General features: G+C 46.1%; 1 protein-coding gene across 1 annotated transcript in view; it reads right to left on the bottom strand.

The window, feature by feature from the left end:
- CCDC190 (coiled-coil domain containing 190) overlaps positions 1–19,756 on the bottom strand; it is a 132,496-nt gene extending 112,740 nt beyond the window's left edge. Inside the window, exon 1 of the mRNA XM_069231506.1 lies at positions 19,307–19,756. The gene's annotated coding sequence lies outside the window, so the exon portion shown is untranslated. The remainder of the gene's footprint in view (positions 1–19,306) is intronic.
- Positions 19,757–21,003: the final 1,247 nt, after the last annotated feature.

The raw sequence follows: 21,003 nt of genomic DNA, 5'->3' as shown, positions 1-21,003 counted from the left end.
TAGGGAAATAAATTCACTAACTTTTAATAAACTGGTGTGGTTATTCATGACTGAAAGGTCATGGTGCGCCGAAATACCAACTGTTATTGATTTCTGATGTGTTATATTGATCTATTAATTGAGTGTTGATTACCGATTACAATAGTTATTGATTATTGATCTGAGTGACTCGACTATTTTAGGATGAGGAGAACCCGACTCGGTTAAAAGATTCACCGACCTCCAACGTGTCCAGGTACAGGTAATTTATAAGGGCTGGACGCGTTACCAGTGGCCACAGCAGCGTGGACTACCGCACTTCCGCTTCTACTGCCCCTCCCACTGGCCACCATTTATTTATATAACTTCCTGCAGACGACCGGCAGGCCAGGCGCATTGAACTTGGATTCGGAGGGGAGCACGGCTCCCCTCTGTTTACATGTCGTTCATTATGGTAGTGTTTCGCGACCAGTTTTGTCACTGGTACGACACTACAGGCGGGATGGACTTTCACTGGGGTGACTCCATCAGACCTTCTGGATCAAGTGTTCGAACTACCACCATTTATGTTCACTATACCCTTATAGAATGACCAGGGACATGGCAGAGTACTATGAGCTCCGGCTGGTGAGGCATTCGCAAACCCGCCTCACCATCAATAGGTAAATGTGTCACCGTAGCGCGGACTATAAATCTGATGTTTTTACCAGTTTTCTGACTCTCAATCATGGTTGTAGTCTCAGCTTTAATCATTGCTCTAAATACAAAAACATGATGGGAACTGCAAACCAAGTGTGACTAGAGTAACAGCATGCAGATTAAGACATGAGATCACAGGTCACCCCTGTGTGCAATTAAAAACAAGCATTGGCAAAGTCAATTGGTCTCACCTGCTCGAACAGTTGGTTTTGTCAATGTTTTAAGCTATTTGGACAGCCACGCAGCTGCTGTGCAGCATAGCTGAAAGTTTAAAAAATGCTAAGATGCGGCCTGTGCTGCCCGCATCACAGTGGGCTGTGACAGAGTATTTTTTTGCTATGGTGGGTGTGGCTGGGGCACCATGGATAATGGCAGAAGCATAGCACAGTGAGTAAGCAACAAGATGGACGACAAGAGGAGGGCAGGGAGGGTCAAGCAACTAGATTAGATAGCAGAAGAGGAAAAGCAACAACATGGAGGGGGAGAGGGGGCAAACACAATAGGGGGGGCAGGAGGAGGGCAGGCATGCAACAACATGGAGGGGGACAAAATCACACAGGTAAGAGAGAGCACATGGAGGCGAGGGAGAGAAGCACATGAGGGAGAAGGCCTGCAAACACATGCCATTTATGAGTGCCTAAAAAAAAAAGTGGCAAAGGATTTTCACCGAAAAAATAATGCTTTGTGTATGAAAGAAAAGAGAAATGCTGTGTACCTAAAGGGTACTAATCCAAAAAATGCAATGTAAAGGACAGGAACATGAAGGCAGCTGCTGTCTTAGCACGAACTGAACGAAGCAGAAAAAGTAATCACATAAGCAACTGCCTGTGGGCTAATGTTGAACACTCATGAGGGAAAGAAGGTGAAGGGATTACTGCAGTAAGGTGTAGTTTCTTTATAGCTTGCCATTTTAATAGCATAAAGCAGATATTTTAAACACAGAGGTGCCCATCATAACAGATCCTCAGCAGTTTTAGTATTAAAACGTATGTGTGAGACTTCTTTCAAGCGTCCATTAAGTTATTCGCAATTCAAAGGTGAAATGTTGGAAGAAAAAAGGCAACATCCTTCTTATCAATAATTTAGTATGCAGATTTCAGTGCCGTTTTCAGCATTGTTATGTGTACCTTTACAGGCGTAACTGCCAGTTTAGCAGCAGGAAAACCATGTCCGAGTACCTGTGCGGGCTCTACATCCTGTGACTCTGGGCAAATCACTTAATCTGCTTGTGCATAAAAAATCAACTTGACCTCTGGCATAACATTTGAATACAAGGATGTATGCCGTGAACATAAAAGGGCCTGGTGGTAAAAAAAAAAAATGAATATAAAGACTACGAACATGAAGGCAATTGTTATCCTTGCGTGAACAAATGTAAGAACATGTGTGATGGCGACAATAAGGGGTACGTTTACCAAAATGTCATGCAGCGCAGAAAGTCACCTCGATGCGCTGTGAGACAGAGAAAGGGCAGGAATGTGCTGTATTTACCATTATTCAGGATATTCCTGCCTTTTGCCAGCGCTGGTGCACAAGTTTCTGCCTGAGTTGTACGCAGGATTGTTTTTGTGCAGGAAGGGACACACATGCAGGACACACAGAAATAGGAAAAAATGAGGAAAAATAAACATATTTTTCTTTGTTATGCCTCACCAGGAGAAACGTAGCAGTTTTCGTATGCTTCCAGGTCTACCACTTATAGTAAATCTGGGAATGCATCAAAATCCATGGGTGTTGCGTGAGAACACCAAAGCAACACCCATGGAATGCCTCTCTTTGGCAGAGTAAAGCAATTCAGTGATTTGCACTACGTTGTATTACTCTGAATTTATCAAGCCACTCAGGGCCATGTCACATTTGCACCCTGTTGGCTGGTGTAAAAGTTGTGCAACCCTTTAATAAATTCGCTCCTAAATGCTTAGTTTTTCCCAAGCAACACCAAAAGTTTCAAAGTCTTATTGGCACAGTAAAGTCATTTGTGCTGTAATGATTATTTAGAACACGTGTTGGAAATGTAACACTAGGAAAAACATTAACAATAATTAAAAGCCAAATAAGGAAAAGTACACACACACTCTTCAATAAAACATATACTAAAAAAGAAAGAAATCAAAAACCTAAAGTATCTGAACACTGTCGAAAAGAAAGATAAAACTAAGTATCCGATTGGATGTAAGAGAAAAATGAGCACTCTCAAGGACTGTCTGAGGAAGAATTAAAAAGGAGCTCCCACAAGAGAAATAGTGAAAGGACACAAGTACTTGTTTCATGCTCTAGGCAAGGGTTAACCAGGTGAAAAGGAAGTCAAGCAGGCATGCACTGACCAAATAGAAGCAGCCAAATGAGAGTGACAATGGAGCCAACCCATGGTAAGCAATGGGTGGGCATAACCCCACTGACAGTAAATAAAGGGCCATATTTATACTTTTTGACGCAAAACTGCGCTAACGTAGTTTTGCGCCAAAAAAATTAGCGCCGGCTAACGCCATTCTGAAGCGCCATGCGGGCGCCGTATTTATTGAATGGCGTTAGCCGGCGTTAGCCGACCGGCGCTGCCTGGTGTGCGTGAAAAAAAACCACGTACACCAGGCAGCGCCGGCGTAGGGAAAAATGGCGTTTGGGCGTCCAAAAATGGGGCAAGTGAGGCTGAGGCAAAAAAATCGTCTTAACCCGATTTGCGCCATTTTTTTTTGGCGCCCAGACGCCATTAACATGACTCCTGTCTTAGCAAAGACAGGAGTCATGCCCCCTTGCCCAATGGCCATGCCCAGGGGACTTCTGTCCCCTGGGCATGGTCATTGGGCATAGTGGCATGTAGGGGGGCACAAATCAGGCCCCCCTATGCCACAAAAAAAAATTAAAAAAAATACTTACCACAACTTACCTTTTCTTCCCTGGGATGGGTCCCTCCATCCTTGGGTGTCCTCCTGGGGTGAGCAAGGGTGGCAGGGGGTGTCCCTGGGGGCAGGGGAGGGCACCTCTGGGCTCATGCTGAGCCCACAGGTCCCTTAACGCCTGCCCTGACCCAGGCGTTAAAAAGAGGCGCAAATGCGGGGTTTTTTGCCCCGCCCACTCCCGGGCGTCATTTTTGCCCGGGAGTATAAATACCACGCACATGCCTGGGAGTCATTTTTTAAGACGGGAACGCCTACCTTGCATCTCATTAACGCAAGGAAGGTGTTCACGCCAAAAAATGACGCTAACTCCATGAACTTTGGCGCTAGACGCGTCTAACGCCAAAGTATAAATATGGAGTTAGTTTTGCGTCGAATTTGCGTTGAAAAAAACGACGCATATTCGGCGCAAACGGAGTATAAATATGCCCCAAAATGTCCAGAAGAGACAGCACATGTGCTATCTATGCCAGACCTGGACATTGTGACTCAGGTCCCCATTTAATGCTCAGAACAATTGTCGCTACGGAATTACAAGTCCTGCAGAAACACCACAAGCTGTTTTTTATCTGATATTTCACCTGTTGACCAGGTGAAACATGGAGGAAAATGGGAATTGGGTAAGGTATTGCCGATTTCCTAAGTAATTCCTCGTTTTTTAGAGGATCCTCTGGGATCAGTTTGTGATCCAGATGCGTTTAGCTTGCCACCAAAACCGCTTCGCTTCCCTTCCTTCCCCAAGAGTACCCGATGTTCCTGGTATTTGTGCCTCCTGGTGGGGGGCTGAGTAGATAAACGGCTATCTTGTAAAGGGACCCTTGATATGAAGAAATACATGTAAGGGAGGTGCTTGCAAACACATTTAGCAGATTGCATGCCTTACTCTAGGGTGCACAGAAATATGAAAAAATCACTGAATCCATTGACACCGATTAAATAAAAAGTACATAAACTCACAATTCAGTTCAATAGACCATTTCAAGAAAAACTGGAAATGCAGGAATAATACAGTCATGTGTGCACAATTCATACACATTAAGGCCCATATTTATACTTTTTGACGCTAAACTGCGCTAACGCAGTTTAGCGTCAAAAAATTTAGCGCCGTCTAACGCCATTCTGAAGCGCCATGCGGGCGCCGTATTTATGGAATGGCGTTAGCCGGCGCTAGCAGACCGGCGCTGCCTGGTGTGCGTGGAAAAAAACCACGTAGACCAGGCAGTGCCGGCGTAGGGGGAAAATGGCGTTAGGGCGTCTTAAAATGGGGCAAGTCAGGTTGAGGCAAAAAAATTGCCTCAACCCGATTTGCGCCATTTTTTTCGACGCCCAGACGCCATTTAAATGACTCCTGTCTTAGTAAAGACAGGAGTCATGCCCCCTTGCCCAATGGCCATGCCCAGGGGACTTATGTCCCCTGGGCATGGTCATTGGGCATAGTGGCATGTAGGGGGGCACAAATAAGGCCCCCCTATGCCACCAAAAAAAATTAGAAATATAAAAAATTATACTTACCTGAACTTACCTGAATGTCCCTGGGGTGGGTCCCTCCATCCTTGGGTGTCCTCCTGGGGTGGGCAGGGGTGGCAGGGGGGGTCCCTGGGGGCAGGGGAGGGCACCTGTGGGCTCATTTTGAGCCCACAGGCCCCTTAACGCCTACCCTGACCCAGGCGTTAAATAGTGGCGCAAATGCGGGTTTTTTTGACCCGCCAACTCCCGGGCGTGATTTTTGCCCGGGAGTATAAATACGACGCATTTGCGTCGCCGTCATTTTTTTAGACGGGAACGCCTTCCTTGCATCTCATTAACGCAAGGAAGGCGTTCACGCAAAAAAATGACGCTATTTGCCCATACTTTGGCGCTAGACGCGTCTAACGCCAAAGTATAAATATGGCGTTAGTTTTGCGCCGAATTTGCGTCGAAAAAAACGACGCTAATTCGGCGCAAACGGAGTATAAATACGGGCCAAAATATTACTGGAGGCTCTGCTCACAAGCAGCACGGGGAAAAAATTATCTCAAATACATGGGAAGTGCAATTAGTGATATATAATATGCTGAACATACCTAAAACCAAATTGCACAAAATATGTAGCGCACAAATCAGCAGCTCATTAAAGCTGCTAAAATATATACAACTGGATAGATCCTCTTTATAATACACACTTACCCTATCATCACCCCCGGTTCCTTATTTTCTGCGTCAGATCTTTTTTTGGGGGGGGGGGCATTTTGTGGGAGTACTGAAATTTGTGAAACAGAGGTAGTTGTATATACTTACAGAATTAGACTTTAGCAATGTTTTAATGTTTTCCATTGCTTACTCTTGAATAAATAATTTCCTGTTCTTAAGTGAATTTATGCCAGAATATTTAGATTTGATGAAACAATCATTTAATGGATATTCATGTTTTATCAGAGGGACATCACATTGAGTGTAGGAATCTCTGAAGGACAGTAAGAGGACATCCAAACTAGAACATAAAAAATAAACTAGCGCAAACTGTAAGAAATTGGGTGATTTCTGTTTTTCCACTAGACTGACGCGTACATCTGGCCCTACAGATTCCTTTAGAATCATTCTCATACTGCCCAGGAACAGATTTATCTCTACCACCTCCCTTCCCCCGCCCACCCAGCCCCCAATACACACACACCGACAAACAAGATTTGTGGAATCTAGGACCCTGAAGGGGTTTGGTTGGCTTCAGGTGCTGTATGAAACTAGAGAATGTGTCTGCACCTTGGCCCAGTACTCAGATTCTCTCTTGGCGCATCAGACCTTATTTGGTTAATTTACATTAATTTATAAGGGGACGCGTTTGTAGGTCGATAAACCTTTTGACTGAGCTTAGAGTAGTTGCCACCATGAGACTCCCTACCAATACAAATCAACAGCAATAACAATCAATAGCATCGACAATCATAAGAGTCAGTAATTTCTACACACCATGACCTTTCAGTCATGAATAACCACACCTTTATGTTAAAGTTCGTGTTTATTTCCTTATATTAACAATGCTAATATCACGTAACTTAGTCTCAAAATCAAATGGTAAGCATACAAAAAAAATACTGGCTGCCCGAATCGCCTAAAGAATTGCAATTTAATTAAAGCGTGGGCCACTACACATTCCAAGGTTACAGTACAAATTAACAGCAAGAATAATTGGGCAAAACGAAATAGCATACATTTAGATTCAGCAAAGAAATGACATCAGCTTTTATTACATGTAGCGAGCATCATCAGTGAGCGCCCTAACTAACCTTCAGATTAGAATATCATTTTGGACTTCATGCAAAAACAATTTAGTCAACATACATTTGGAAAAACATCTAACTATGGCTCTATAAAAATTAACGGTTGGTACCAAGGAGCAAAAGCAAATAGATATAACAATCATTAACATCGTCTTTTACCTTGCCTCAATAGGGTTCAGCAAGCTGTGATAGTCTTCGTCAGTTGGACATCAGTTCGGTCAGCAAGCCATCGGAATTCAGCATTAAAGTTCAGGAAAGCAAAGTCTCTTCATGCAGTTCGGAAAGAATAATATCTAAATGCTCAAAAGAAATGGGGAGAATGGCCTCTCTCCTCAGTGCAGCCTGGCTGTTAGAAAGGGGGTCTTTGGTTGGCAGTCAGGTTACCCTCTGTCCAAGAAAGGACCCTCACTCTAGTCAGGGTAAGTCACACACAATCCAAAATATCCTGTGCCCACCCTCTGGTAGCTTGGCACTGAGGAGTCGGACTTAACTTAGAAGGCAGTGTGTAAAGTTTTTGTGCAATAAATCATACAATACCACAATATCTCACCACGAAAATACCCCACACAGTGTTTAGAAAAATATATAATATTTCTCTGAATAAATGCATGTCAAAACGATTAAAGATGAAATAAGCAAATGTAGAGATATCACTAAAAGTGATATCAAGTGTCTTTAGAGTTAAAAGATTAGGGTAAAAGCAATAAAAAGTGTCTTAAATTCTCCTGGAAACAACAAGTGTCTCTTGCAAGGCAAAGTACCTGGTTTGCATTGAAAATTCCTAGCAAGGGTCCGCAGCGGAGGAGATGCAGGGAAAACGGTGAATGTGCGTCAATTTCGCCCCCTCGCACTTGCGTCGTTATTCTCTACGCAGGGAAAACATTGTGTCGATTTACGGCGTGCGGATTTGGATCCTCTTCGGGTTGTAGGGTTTTCAGACGCCCGGGGACAATGCGGGGAATCCTGGGTTTGCGGAGCAAAGTCACAGTGTCTGTGTCGATTTGTGGAATTTTTTTCCACACTGCAGGTGCTGCGTCGATTCCTCTCAGGAAGTCGGGCGGCGTCGTTCTGAGTCGGCTTGCGTCGATCCAGGAGGGCTGTGCGTTGGACTCTGCGTGCAGTGAAATTTTCACCGAGAGCAGATTGTGCGTCGTTCTTGGCAGGCGGTGCATCAAATTTTTGCTGCACGTGGATTTCAACTGCAGGAGAGAAGTCTTTTTGGTCCTGAGACTTCAGGGAACAGGAGGCAAGCTCTATCCAAGCCCTTGGGAGCACTTCTGCAGCAGGGCAAGAGAGCAACAAGACAGCAGGGCAACAGCAAGGCAGCAGTCCTCTTCAGAAAACAGCCAGGTGAGTCCTTTAGGCAGCCAGCAGTTCTTCTTTTCTTCTTGTCAGGGTGCAGGTTCTGGTTCAGGTTTCTTCTCCAGGAAGTGTCTGAGCTGGGAGGGTAGAGACTCTGTTTTTATACCCAAATATGCCTTTGAAGTGGGGGAGACTTCAAAGAGTGGCTTAGAAGTACACCAGGTCCCCTTTCAGTTCAACCCTGTCTGCCAGGATCCCAGTAGGGGGTGTGACAGTCCTTCGTGTGAGAGCAGGCCCTCCACCCTCCCAGCCCAGGAAGACCCATTCAAAATTCAGATGTATGCAAGTGAGGCTGAGTATCCTGTGTTTGGGGTGTGTCTGACTGAATGCACAAGGAGCTGTCAAATAAACCCAGCCAGACGTGGATTGTAAGGCACAGAAAGATTTAAGTGCAGAGAAATGCTCACTTTCTAAAAGTGTCATTTCTAAAATAGTAATATGAAATCCAACTTCACCAGTCAGCAGGATTTTGTATTACCATTCTGGCCATACTAAATATGACCTTCCTACTCCTTTCAGATCAGCAGCTACCACTCAAACAATGTATGAGAGCAGCCCCAGTGTTAGGCTATGAAGGGAGCAGGCCTCACAGTAGTGTAAAAACGAATTTAGGAGTTTTACACTACCAGGACATGGAAACTACACAGGTACATGTCCTGCCTCTTACCTACACAGCACCCTGCCCTAGGGGTTACCTAGGGCACACCTTAGGGGTGACTTATATGTAGAAAAAGGGGAGTTTTAGGCTTGGCAAGTACTTTTAAATGCCAAGTCGAATTGGCAGTGAACCTGCACACACAGGCCTTGCAATGGCAGGCCTGAGACAAGGTTAAGGAGCTACTGAAGTGGGTGGCACAATCAGTGCTGCAGGCCCACTAGTAGCTTTTAATCTACAGCCCCTGGGCACATATAGTGCACTCTACTAGGGACTTATAAGTAAATTAAATAGTCCAATTGGGTGTGATCCAATGTTACCAAGTTTAAAGGGAGAGAGCATATGCACTTTAGCACTAGTTAGCCATGGTAAAGTGCACAGAGTCTAAAAAAAACAGCAAAAACAGTATCTCAGAAGTGGAGGGAGGCAGGCAAAAGTTAGGGGTGACCACCCTAAGGCTGTCAGGCCTAACACTGGCTAAGTTAGATTTCCTAAAACTACTTCCCATGGTTGCTATTGATCAAAGAGTCGTACGTTTGCATTTAATCCAATGAAAGTAGAACCCCAAATCTAAGCATTTACTAGTACCCGGTTTACATGTCTATATGATTGGCTCCTCTTCGCCTGTTCCCTTTGTTGGGTTTATCAGTTATCAATATTGTATCAGCTTATACTCCAGTCAGTGCATGCATTGTTTTCTCCCGGGAAGGTCATCCTTACACAAACTAAATTATACAATGTATCCCTAGCTAGTACAGCATATTCTAGCAAGCAGTTCTCATGAGAAAGAATTTCAGCTATGAGCATTTGGCCAATGCAGTGGAAAATCCGCATGTCATGCCCATAAAAGGAACATTAGCACATATATGTGGCATCATAAAAGCAGGTAGGAAACATGTAAACCCCACAAGGTCCATACTAGGCTCACTGAGCCAATATATCCCTAAAAGTACCTGGTTTAATGGAGAAGAGTCACACTTTGTGCCTAGAAGATGAGCATGGGGCCCCCCGGTGCTCCTATGTGCGAAATGGGGGCCACATGGTGCTCCTGGGGGAGAGGGGTGGACTGCACCCTCTCTGTGATGATGAACAGGCCCCTCCTGTGGCCCGCGATTTCTGTGGGCCACCTCCCGGGCCTCCAATGGCCCTCTCACAAAGGGGGGCCCCCAACAATTGCCAAAAAGTTAGTTAAGGGGCGATCGCACCCCTAAGGCAGTGTGGCAGGGGAAAGGAACTCCCTTTCCGCCCCGTGCCCTGCAATACTGGAGGCAGCTGCCCTCGTCCAGCAGGGACATCTGCCTGTTTGAAGAAGGGAGAGGCTGCCGCCTCTTCGCAACGCGCTGTTCTCCTCTCTGGAGCCGATCGTGTGCCTCCTGGGTCGCGGCGGTGATCCCCTTGGCAACAGGGGATCCGGCGTTTACCCTAGGGGCCCCGCTCAGGTTGCCTGGTCCTCGGGGCACTGAGAGGAGCGCGCTGGCTCCTCTCTTTGTCTTCCAAGTGCCCTGGAGGCACAAAACACAGCGCGCTCAAACGCGCTTGAGTAATTAAGGAGCCCCGGCCCAGGCGGTGATCACAGCGGCCTGGAAAGCGCTTTTTAGGCGCAGGGAGCAACAATCAAGCGCCCGGGTTGCGGCGGTGATCTCGGGCAACCAAAAAGTGCTTTGTAAGCATTGAGGCATAAATAAGCTCCCAGGTTGCAGCGGTGATTTTGGTGATGGTAAGAAGCACTTTGCAAAGCGCTAGGGGGGGCAAACATAAAGTAAGGCACTCTCCAAAGTGCTACACTCAGAATCCCATGAAGCTGGAGCACTCCTCAGGCTCTAAATAATTACAGGGGTCAGGGGCCGCGGCACCCTGCCACTGGAAACAGTGAAAGCAATGAGAAGCACAGGGCTGGTGGGCGCAGCTACAGGCCAGCACAAGGGGTGCAGATGGTGGCAGTTCCTCCTAGTGACCAGGCAGGTCACAGGTCAGCACAGCAGCAACAGTCCAAGGTGGTTTCCTGGTGAGTTCATTCAGCAGTGTCCTGTGTCCAGTTTCAAGTCCCAAGAATGTTAAAAAAAATGTCTAAATTGTGGGGAAAATTCCCCTGTACTTATACTAAGTTTACAGTGTGTTTTACAATGGGGAGGAAAGGGGGTTGCAACCGGTTGCAACTGGTTCTGGGAGTGCCCTTTCTCTCCTCCAGCACAGGCTCCAAACATTAGTGGGGGGTAAGCGACCCTATTGTGCGAGGCCAGGGCACAGCCTTTACAAATGCAAGTGTGCCCCGTCTCTCCCTTCTCTCAGCCCAGGAAGGCTATACAATGTGTAGATGCACCTCTGTGACACCTCCACCCTCCCTGTGTACAGGCTGTCTGAAAAGTATGCACAAAGCCCCAACTGTCACTCTGCCCAGACGTGGATTGGAGGCAAGCTGCAAAACACCAGAGTCATAAGCACAGATAAATGTGCACTTTCTAGAAGCGGCATTTCTGTAATAGTAATAAAAAATACACCTACACCAGTATGCACCATTTCTTATCACTATCACAACCATACCAAACATGCCTACACTACCCCTCATAAATCAGACAATACCCCTTACACATAAGGCAGGGCATTTCTAATGCAATTCGATGAGAAGTCAGCACTCACATCAGTGAGACACCAAGGGCCATATGTACGAACACGTTTTCCCATAGACATAGAATGGGTAAAAACCTTTGATACATCTGGCCCCAAGTTAGGCTGTTTGTCACTACCAGGACAGGCCACTCAACCTGGTACAGCTCCTGCCTTCTACATACATGGCACCCGGCCCATAGGGCTAGCTAGGGCGTACCTTAGGGGTGACTTACATGTAGTAAAAGGGGAGTTCTGGGCCAGGCAAGTAAATTTAGATGCCAGGTCCCTGTGGCAGAAAACTGTGCACACAGGCCCTGCACTAGCAGGCCTGAGATAGGTTTGAAAGTCTACTCCAGTGGGTGGCGCGAGCAGCGCTGCAGGCCCACTAGTAGCATTTAATTTACAGGCCCTGAGTATAGGGATACCACTTTACAAGGGACTTATAGGTAAATTAAATATGCCAATTAGGTATAAGCCAATCATACCAATTTTACAAGGGAGAGCACATGCACTTTAGCACTGGTTAGCAGTGCAAAAGTGCTCAGAATCATAACGTCAGCCAACAAAGGTCAGAAAAATAAGGAGGCAAAAGGCAAAAAGTCTGGGGGATGACCCTGTAAAAAGGACAGGTCCAACAATATTCATTAGTAACAAATTTGTGTTAACAGCTTTGCTGATCATCTTTCTCCTGCCTCCAGTGATGAGGTTTCGCCTATTTTCACATTCTTGGGTGATTTAACCTTTCCTACCCTAGCCAACACCCGGCTCAAAAGCTCAGCCTTTTCTTTTACTGACTGCTAGTGGCTTGCTACTAATACCGTTGGTAAGCACCTGCTACACCCAGATGGGTGACGGCGTAGTTATGTTGGCATTCATCTGGTACAGTGGACAGCACAATGTCTCTGAACCAAGACCAGGCTCTGCCTGGCCGTCTGTTAAAGACTTGCCAAGTCTCGCCTGAAGCCACAAATTGCTGCACAGCATGTCCTGCTGCCAGCCAGAGGGACAGCAGGTCTGCCACCCTTGGCCAGGCACAACGCTTTTTAAAGTGTTCAGTGTGCTTGGTACTGAAAAACTCTAGTGTGTTTAAACAAAGGAGAGGCCTACATTATGTTTGTTGAGCTTAAACTCTTCAAACACTCTAAAACATCCAATCAAAAGCAGCCTCGGACGTAGAAAGAGAAATGAGCAAGCTGGACAACTATCATGAATTGATTGGTATTTTTGCAACCGAAAACTTAGAAAATCTTTTTCGAAGCAAGCATTTCCGGGGCAGGGGTGAAAAAAGGGGGAAGAGAAGCTTATTTCATATTTAGAGACCTTACTACACTAAGCACCTCCATCCACCGACTAGTGCTGTCCTAATGAGAGGACTTGTGTACACAAATTGGGAGGATGAACATAACAGCTATGAATGGGAGTGGCCAGGTTTCCGTCCTAAATGAATGAATGACTGAATGATCACCCACGTATAGTGCTGATCTATGCGCTATACCATTTCTAGAAGCTGGTGTTCAGCAGTTCCAGTTTGGAAAGGTATGAGCCTGGTTTGCTCTTTTCGAAATAGAATTTCATAAAAGTTCTCATGTTTCTTTTTTTTTAACAAACGCTGATTGGTAGTAAGGAGTTCCGCCACCTGAGGCCCCAATCACGAATCCACTTCTCATGTTTGAATTTGGTTGGTCTGAAAATAACTGGATAGTGGTGACTGTCGAGGAGAGACTTAGAGAGAGATTGTCTCTTTCTTAAACAGCCGGCAACTTAACCTTGAGTTGTCTTGTGAGCATTGCAGGCCTTAGGTGAACATGTTCAGCCAGTGCAGCAACTCCATTCCCAGAGAAACATAAATACTCATTTTGAATTAAAAACATTGCATTATCGGGTATTCGTCCTTCCGTCCTATGAACTTTTCTCCCAACCTTGGATATTTTCCTCAATTTTCTTCAGTTTTTCTTTCCACCCTTTCTTCCACTTTGGCATCCTTCTGTACATCTTTTCTTCAATTCTTTCATCTAGCCTTCCATCATCCCATCTTCTGATCCATAATTAGAAAGAGGAATAATTGAGTTCTCAATCTCCACAGTTTCCTCAGTGGATCCCTCCCACCAATTCCAAGTGCTTTGAGGAGGACGGCAGTCTTGCAGAGAAATATATCAGCTTCATGTTAGCCAGAACCACTGCATTAAAGAAAGTATTGCAGGAATGGGGGTTATCAGTTTCAAGAGTGTGCAGATTTGAATTCTGGTCGTTGTAGGTTCTTTGGGTGGAGAAGTTAGTAGAGCTTAGCACACCCCAGGTGTATTCTTGAACAAGTCTGGAAACCCCACTAACATCAGACAGAGACACAGTGACCATGTGGTGAACAGAGCCTGAGCTCTGCATAGGCCTCTTGTGAGTTGGAGTTAGGGGTCTACAGAGGGTTCAGTGGCTGGGGAATACTTGACTCCACAGGACCATGCCCACTTCCTGGGAAGGGGGAGACATAGGAAGTGGCTGGGAAGTGAAATAAAACAGATACAGTTCAGCTCTCAAGCTTCCCATGTCAGTGTCTGAGTAGTTCAACCATCCAGTCCAGGTAGTTTTTGCATTCTGGGACTTGTAGTTTTGTCTTTACAGTGTGACAAACAGGTACTTGAGAGGCCTGAGGAAAGCTGATCAAGCACCATGAAGAATTGTGTGAAACAGGGGATCTCAGAGTCCGAATCAGGAAGGCTCCTTTTGGACGCTTTGTTTCTGCACTTCTCTTTAATGTACCAGGTCACTGGCTCTATGTGCTGACAGCTGAGCACCTCTGCTCTGTGTACAGCAAACGTAACGTGACGGGAGGCAGCGAGGCTGCCAGGAAAAGATTAAGTGGTGTCTGTCATCAACCTGACTAGCTGGTAGCATTGGGCCGCGGCCGAGCGCCTGCAGCGAAGATATGTCATCAGAAGTCTGAACCACGGGTGAAGTTGCCGATCCCTGTATTCAGCGCCCCTGTGAGAGGTTACTGTGGGCTCCTAAAAAAGCCAAAAGGCAATTCGCTGAATGCTATAAGTATTTTAAACTTTGTAAAGGTTGAAACATGAGTTTTCCTTGATGCTCATGTCGCTTTACTAACTGCTGTTTGATGTGGCTGTACATGCAGTGCTTAATTTGTAAATAAAAACGTGCTGGTGCCCAAAGCCCTCCTCTTAAACACCCGGCTGCTGCATTTAAATGTGCGAGCACTGAGGCCCGTATTTATACTTTTTGACGCTAAACTGCGCTAACGCAGTTTAGCGTCAAAAAGTTTAGCGCCGGCTAACGCCATTCTGAAGCACCATGCGGGCGCCGTATTTATTGAATGGCGTTAGCCGGTGCTAGCAGACCGGCGCTGCCTGGTGTGCGTGGAAAAAAAACACGTACACCAGGCAGCGCCGGCGTTGGGGAAAATGGCGTTAGGGCGTCTTAAAATGGGGCAAGTCAGGTTGAGGCAAAAAAATCGCCTCAACCCGATTTGCGCCATTTTTAACGACGCCCAGACGCCATTTACATGACTCCTGTCTTAGTAAAGACAGGAGTCATGCCCCCTTGCCCAATGGCCATGCCCAGGGGACTTATGTCCCCTGGGCATGGTCATTGGGCATTGTGGCATGTAGGGGGGCACAAATCAGGCCCCCCTATGCCAAAAAAATAAATAAAAATAAATAAAAAATTATACTTACCTGAACTTACCTGAATGTCCCTGGGATGGGTCCCTCCATCCTTGGGTGTCCTCCTGGGGTGGGCAAGGGTGGCAGGGGGGGTCCCTGGGGGCATGGGAGGGCAGCTGTGGGCTCATTTTGAGCCCACAGGTCCCTTAACGCCTGCCCTGACCCAGGCGTTAAAAAGAGGCGCAAATGCGGGGTTTTTTGCCCCGCCCACTCCCGGGCGTGATTTTTGCCAGGGAGTATAAATACGACGCATTTGCGTCGCAGTCATTTTTTTAGACGGGAACGCCTACCTTGCATCTCATTAACGCAAGGAAGGCGTTCACGCAAAAAAATGACGCTCATTCCTCATACTTTGGCACTAGACGCGTCTAACGCCAAACTATAAATATGGCGTTAGTTTTGCGCCGAATTTGCGTCGAAAAAAACGACGCAAATTCGGCTCAAACGGAGTATAAATATGCCCCTGAATACTGAGGCAGCGAAATCCTGAAGCCATCTCGGGCCTCTTCAATCCATTTAAAGCCACTCCGTGCTCCTTCAGCTCACTCTGGCAGCATTCTGCTTTCTTCCTTTGTGACGCTTTTTCGTTTTTCTCTTCCTCCGTCGTTCCCATATGAGTCTTTTGCTCGCAGCAAACGCTTGAGGCAGAAGAATGAGCCCCGGCCCTCAAAAATAAGTGCCGGTGCTCAGCACCGGAAACAACAAGCACAAATTAAGCACTGTGTACATGCAAAATGTCAATAAAAACACTTATATAAAAATATTTTTTGCTCCTATATATTACCACTTTATAAATCATTTTAGAGAGGAGATGGGTCCCGGTAAAATGTGCACTGTAGGAATTTGAGAACTTACAACCACATGCACGAAACATTGGGCAATTCAAAAAGTGTTATTACATCTTTAGATTTCTGCAGTCTGGAAAGAGTGTTCACAACTGTTTAGACATATTTTCAAAACTTCAGTTGATTGGAAGTTACAGTTGTTATCCGAAACTTTTAAAAAAAAACTGTGAAATGCGCTAGTTTAAGTGGTGTTCGCAAATAGAACTTTCCGGGGCATATTTATACTCCGTTTGCGCCGAAATTTGCTTGTTTTTTTTTTTTACGCAATTTCGACGCAAAACTAACTCCATATTTATACTTTGGCGTTAGACGCGTCTAGCGCCAAAGTCCATGGAGTTAGCGTCATTTTTTAGCGTGGACACCTACTTTGCGTTAATTATATGCAAGGTAGGCGTTCCCGTCTAAAAAATCGACTCCGAGGCATGTGCGTGGGATTTATACTCCCGGGCAAAAATCACGCCCGGGAGTGGGCGGGTCAAAAAAAATGACGTACGGCCGCTTTTGCGCCGTTTTTTAGCGCCTGCAAAAGGCAGGCGTTAAGGGACCTGTGGGCTCTGAAGGAGCCCAGAGGTGCCCCCCCATACCCCCAGGGACATCCCCTGTCACCCATGCCCACCCCAGGAGGACACCCAAGGCTGGAGGGACCCATACCAGGGACATTAAGGTAAGTTCAGGTAAGTTTTTTTTTTTTTTTTTTGTGGCATAGGGGGGGCCTGATTTGTGCCCCCTACATGCCACTATGCCCAATGACCATGCCCAGGGGACAGAAGTCCCCTGGGCATGGCCATTGGGCAAGGGGGCATGACTCCTGTCTTTGCTAAGACAGGAGTCATTTCTATGGGGGTTGGGAGTGAAAAAAAATGGCGCAAATCGGGTTGAGGCGAAAAAATTGCCTCAACCTGACTTGCCCCATTTCTCGACGCCCAAGCTCCATATCCCCCTACGCCGGCGCTGCCTGGTGTACGTCGTTTTTTTTAACGCACACCAGATGGCGCCGCCGGCTAACGTCATTCAATAAATACGGCGCCCGCATGGCGCTTCAGAATGGCGTTAGCCGGCGCTAATTTTTTTGACGCAAAACTGAGTTGGCGCAGTTTTGCGTCAAAATGTATAAATATGGGCCTCCATGTACAAAGTTACACATGAAGTCACAGATGATATTACCAATCACGTCATTGATTGCATCAATCATCTATATCGTGCCCATTGAAATCACGGATGACATGATTAAAATTGTTCAATCCACCTGCACTGTATAGCCATTTGGGTGCTATGTCTGGCTTTAGACCAGCCCTGCACCCTGCTCCAAACACAGGCACAGGACAGTAAAGTTCAGTTGTGCTAAGAAAGCTCTGTTCCAAAGCCTCGCCCTCGGCCAAGTGCTGCATTCAATGTCCCCGCTCCAAGAGCATGCTTATCCCCAGTGCTTCGGATGGACAGGTACTGTGCTGTAATGAGTATCTGCACTTCTGTAATTTGACAGGGACAGTACCGGCACTTCTCAGGAGTAAACAGGTACCCTAAATAGTGAGCACCGGCGCTTCTTGTGTTCCATTGAAAGCACTGGTTCTGCGCCTTGCGGCGGTGCTGGTGTGGGTGGAGTGTGGCACACACTGTTTGGTGGGTTGCAGTGCTTAATTTGTGCTTGTTGTTTCCGGTGCTGAGTACCGGCACCTATTTTTGAGGACCGGGGCTTATTCTCCTGCCTCAAGCATTTGCTGCGAGCAAAAGACACAAATAGGAAAGACGGGTGAAGGGAAAAACGAAAAAGCGTCACAAAGGGAGAAAGTAAAAAACTGCAAGAGTGAGCTGAAGGGACAGCAAGTGGCTGTAAATGGATTAAAGAGGCCCGAGATGGCTTCAGAATTACGCCGCCTCAGTATTCCATGTTCACATATTTAATTACAGCAGCCGCATGTTTAAGAGGGCTTTGGGCACCGGCACCTTTGTATTTGCAAATTAAACACTGGTGGGATGCTTGGGTTTCGTGCCTTAAAAGTGAAGCAACAGACTTTAAAGATGGTGGCAAGCATATAGCAAGATCACAAAGCGCCACAACACCGGGATGTAGTCTATACGCATGCCACACTTCTATAAACAGGACAGTGTGAAGAGGTGTAGCGAGCGTGTTATGGGCAGGAGTGTAACACAAGACCCTGCAGCAACAGAAAGGTGACCGGTCAACCATTGCCAAGGGCCATCCACTGCGCCTCAACATGTGTCACTGCATTTTTATTAACTTTTGAACCGTTTCAACTAGATTTTTTTTTGTTCAAATCTGCAGGTTATGCAGCAGAGGGTGCATTAAGATGTAAATGCAGCAAATATATAATTGTGCGAAAAATGCTGCGGACACACACTCGCATTATCTAGTGGCTCTGATTATTATAAAATCTACGATTAATCTAAAGGTCTCAGAGTGTCTCCGTGGTCTTAAAGAATTGTCCAGAGAAATGACTATCCCACCTGCCCACATACACTTTTGTGATGACAGCACTTTGCTCTGTCGACCCAAATGTGTGATTGAACTTCATCAACTCCAGTACTTTATTTTATTTAACCACATATCCAAAATGGCGTATTTGGTCACAGAGAATCCCTTCTGATGCTTGCCAGTCCTACCAGCCCATATGCATTTTTAGTAACTCGTGGGTTTTACTCAATCAATTCCAAAGCACTTTCGAACTTCAATAACACTTGTCCTTTTTTCATTTATTTGAAATGAACAATTCTAAATATGTATTGTGTGTTTTATTTTATCCATTTGCTTTATAAAGCTTTTTGTGTGTGTAAAGTTTTTTTAATTAACTATATATGATTGAAATAAAAAATATATATTTTAGTCATGACTCAAAAAGCAAGCCATCCAAACTGGTTTTGCCAATGCTTGTTTGCTAGGAGTTAGTTACAGCAGTAATATCAGAGTCAGTAGCCCAACACAACAGGTGTTTGCCAACTCAAAAAAATCAAAAGTGCCTTCCCGCTTGTAGGTCATAGGTCTAGCGGCTAAATTGCATATTTATATCCTAGTTTTGCACCTTCCCTACTTGATCAAACAGTGTGATCCTGGGCAACCTTTTTTTTAAATACCTGTTCCTCATTTTCCTAATCTACCAAAAATCCGGAAGGGCATAAAGATGATTGATTTCACATTGTGTGCTAACAAGAGCAGTCATTCATTCCCAGAGTTAACATGACTTAGTATTTCATCCTTCCAGTGATAGCAAAATGAGTAGCCATCTTATTAATGCGAGGTGGTTTAGGATGCGCATTTGCTATGCAAATAGTTAATAGCATTAATGTTATATGTTGATTAGTCCTGGGCGACACTTACCTGGTACAGTGATAAAGCGCAGTGGGATTTTTTTGGATGCTGACACCACTTAAGACCTCGACAGCACGCTGTAGTCTTGCCCAAGGGGCAAAGGACTGTCACGGGTTCCTTTCTGCCCTCCAAATCTCCACACACGAAAGAAGTGTCCAAGTGCAGGCAGCTTCTCCAGGCAAAACCCTACAAAAATGAAGAAGGATTGCTGAATTCTATTCAGTGATCTCAAACGGCCTGCACGACGATCTGGATCTCTGCAAGAACCAGCAGACAGGCTGTTGTTGACGGATCCTGGCTGTGCAAGCCTCTTGGCCTGGAGTGATATGAAGGCCTAGATACCTGCCAGGCCCTCTTGGCAGCTGGCTATGTACTCCGCGCGGCCTAGGCTGGAATGCAGGTACGTCTCTCTGGCAGCTCGTTTTGTACTCTCTGGCCCCGTGCCTTTGTCACTTTTGACTGCCAGGAAGAAGACGAATGGGCAGCACTTTGTGGCTGGAAGGGAGCGAATGCTGGAAGCCATCGCTTGGTAACCAAGCACGTGTGCAGCAACAATGACTCGTAAACTGCATTTGGTGTCTGTCGTGAGCCAACCCGGCGCACAGGCCTGAGAAAACAGTGGCGTAACATAAAATGGTAGCGCCCCCCTTGCCCCCTCCCCCCCCCCGGCCCCCGGAATGTGATGAGGCTAGGTGCCTGGGTCCAGTAGATATCACAGGTATGCATTGCCCTGGAGCCCCTTGAAGGTTTAGGAGCCCCTGAATGGTTGTGCGGCAGCTCATGTGTGAAGTCGTCGAAATTAGCCTTTAGCCTTTAAAGTGTAAAGGAAATTTTCCAGACTTGGGCTATAGCCCCCCTGAGTCACATGTCATTTTTACCTGGGCTGTTTAAGGACAGGTCTCGAGAGACAGTCTGCATACAGCACTAAGGGCCATATGTACGAACACATTTTCCCATAGACACAGAATGGGTAAAACCCTTTGCTACATCTGGCCCTAAATGTGGTTGTGCAAGAAGAATGGCTCCGTATTGGAGTAGCTCGGTGAGTTAATGTACCTGCTGCTGAGATCTGTGTGGCTCCTGTTGGTCACTGTCTTGAACCCCTCATGTCTCCTCTCGAGCTCTCATCTTCCAAAGGTGTCTTAACTGACCTTTTGTAGTATACTAATAGTAATGCTTGTTACAAGCTCAGAGAGGCTGCAACCGATTTTGTAGTGTGCTCTCTAGGCGTGCTCGTTATGTTTGTTTTAAGCATGCGAGAGGGAAATGGGACTTTTGATGAATGAATACGACGTATGCATCAAATAACTGCCTCGAAGCACTGCACAACTTAATTCTTACCTAGTCAGATGCTTTAGGTTGGTGTGCCTTTGGTGCTGCACAAACAAATCTAAACTGGTTTTAAAAATATCTTTCAGAAGCCCATCTCTCATATTTCTGAATGCTGAAACAGAAACCATCCCGCAGGTACTAGTTTTCACATGTAACTAACATGCCACAGATTACTTTGGGAATGCTCCACCCACACTGCTTGAACGGCTGTATGGGATTTGGGGGAAGAACATATGAATGTCCCTAGGGCCCCGTGGAGAGTGGGATGCAGTTGAGTCTCTCCACGGAAGCTTTCGGGGCCAGATGTAGACGGCCGGGTTAGGGATAAGCTGGGGGGTGTGCAAGGGAGGGCTTTAGGGGAGGGTACAGGAAGG

This window comes from Pleurodeles waltl, chromosome 4_2 (genome assembly GCF_031143425.1).
Source record: "Pleurodeles waltl isolate 20211129_DDA chromosome 4_2, aPleWal1.hap1.20221129, whole genome shotgun sequence".
Lineage (NCBI taxonomy): Eukaryota > Metazoa > Chordata > Amphibia > Caudata > Salamandridae > Pleurodeles > Pleurodeles waltl.
This window is presented reverse-complemented; position numbering and strand designations above follow the sequence as displayed.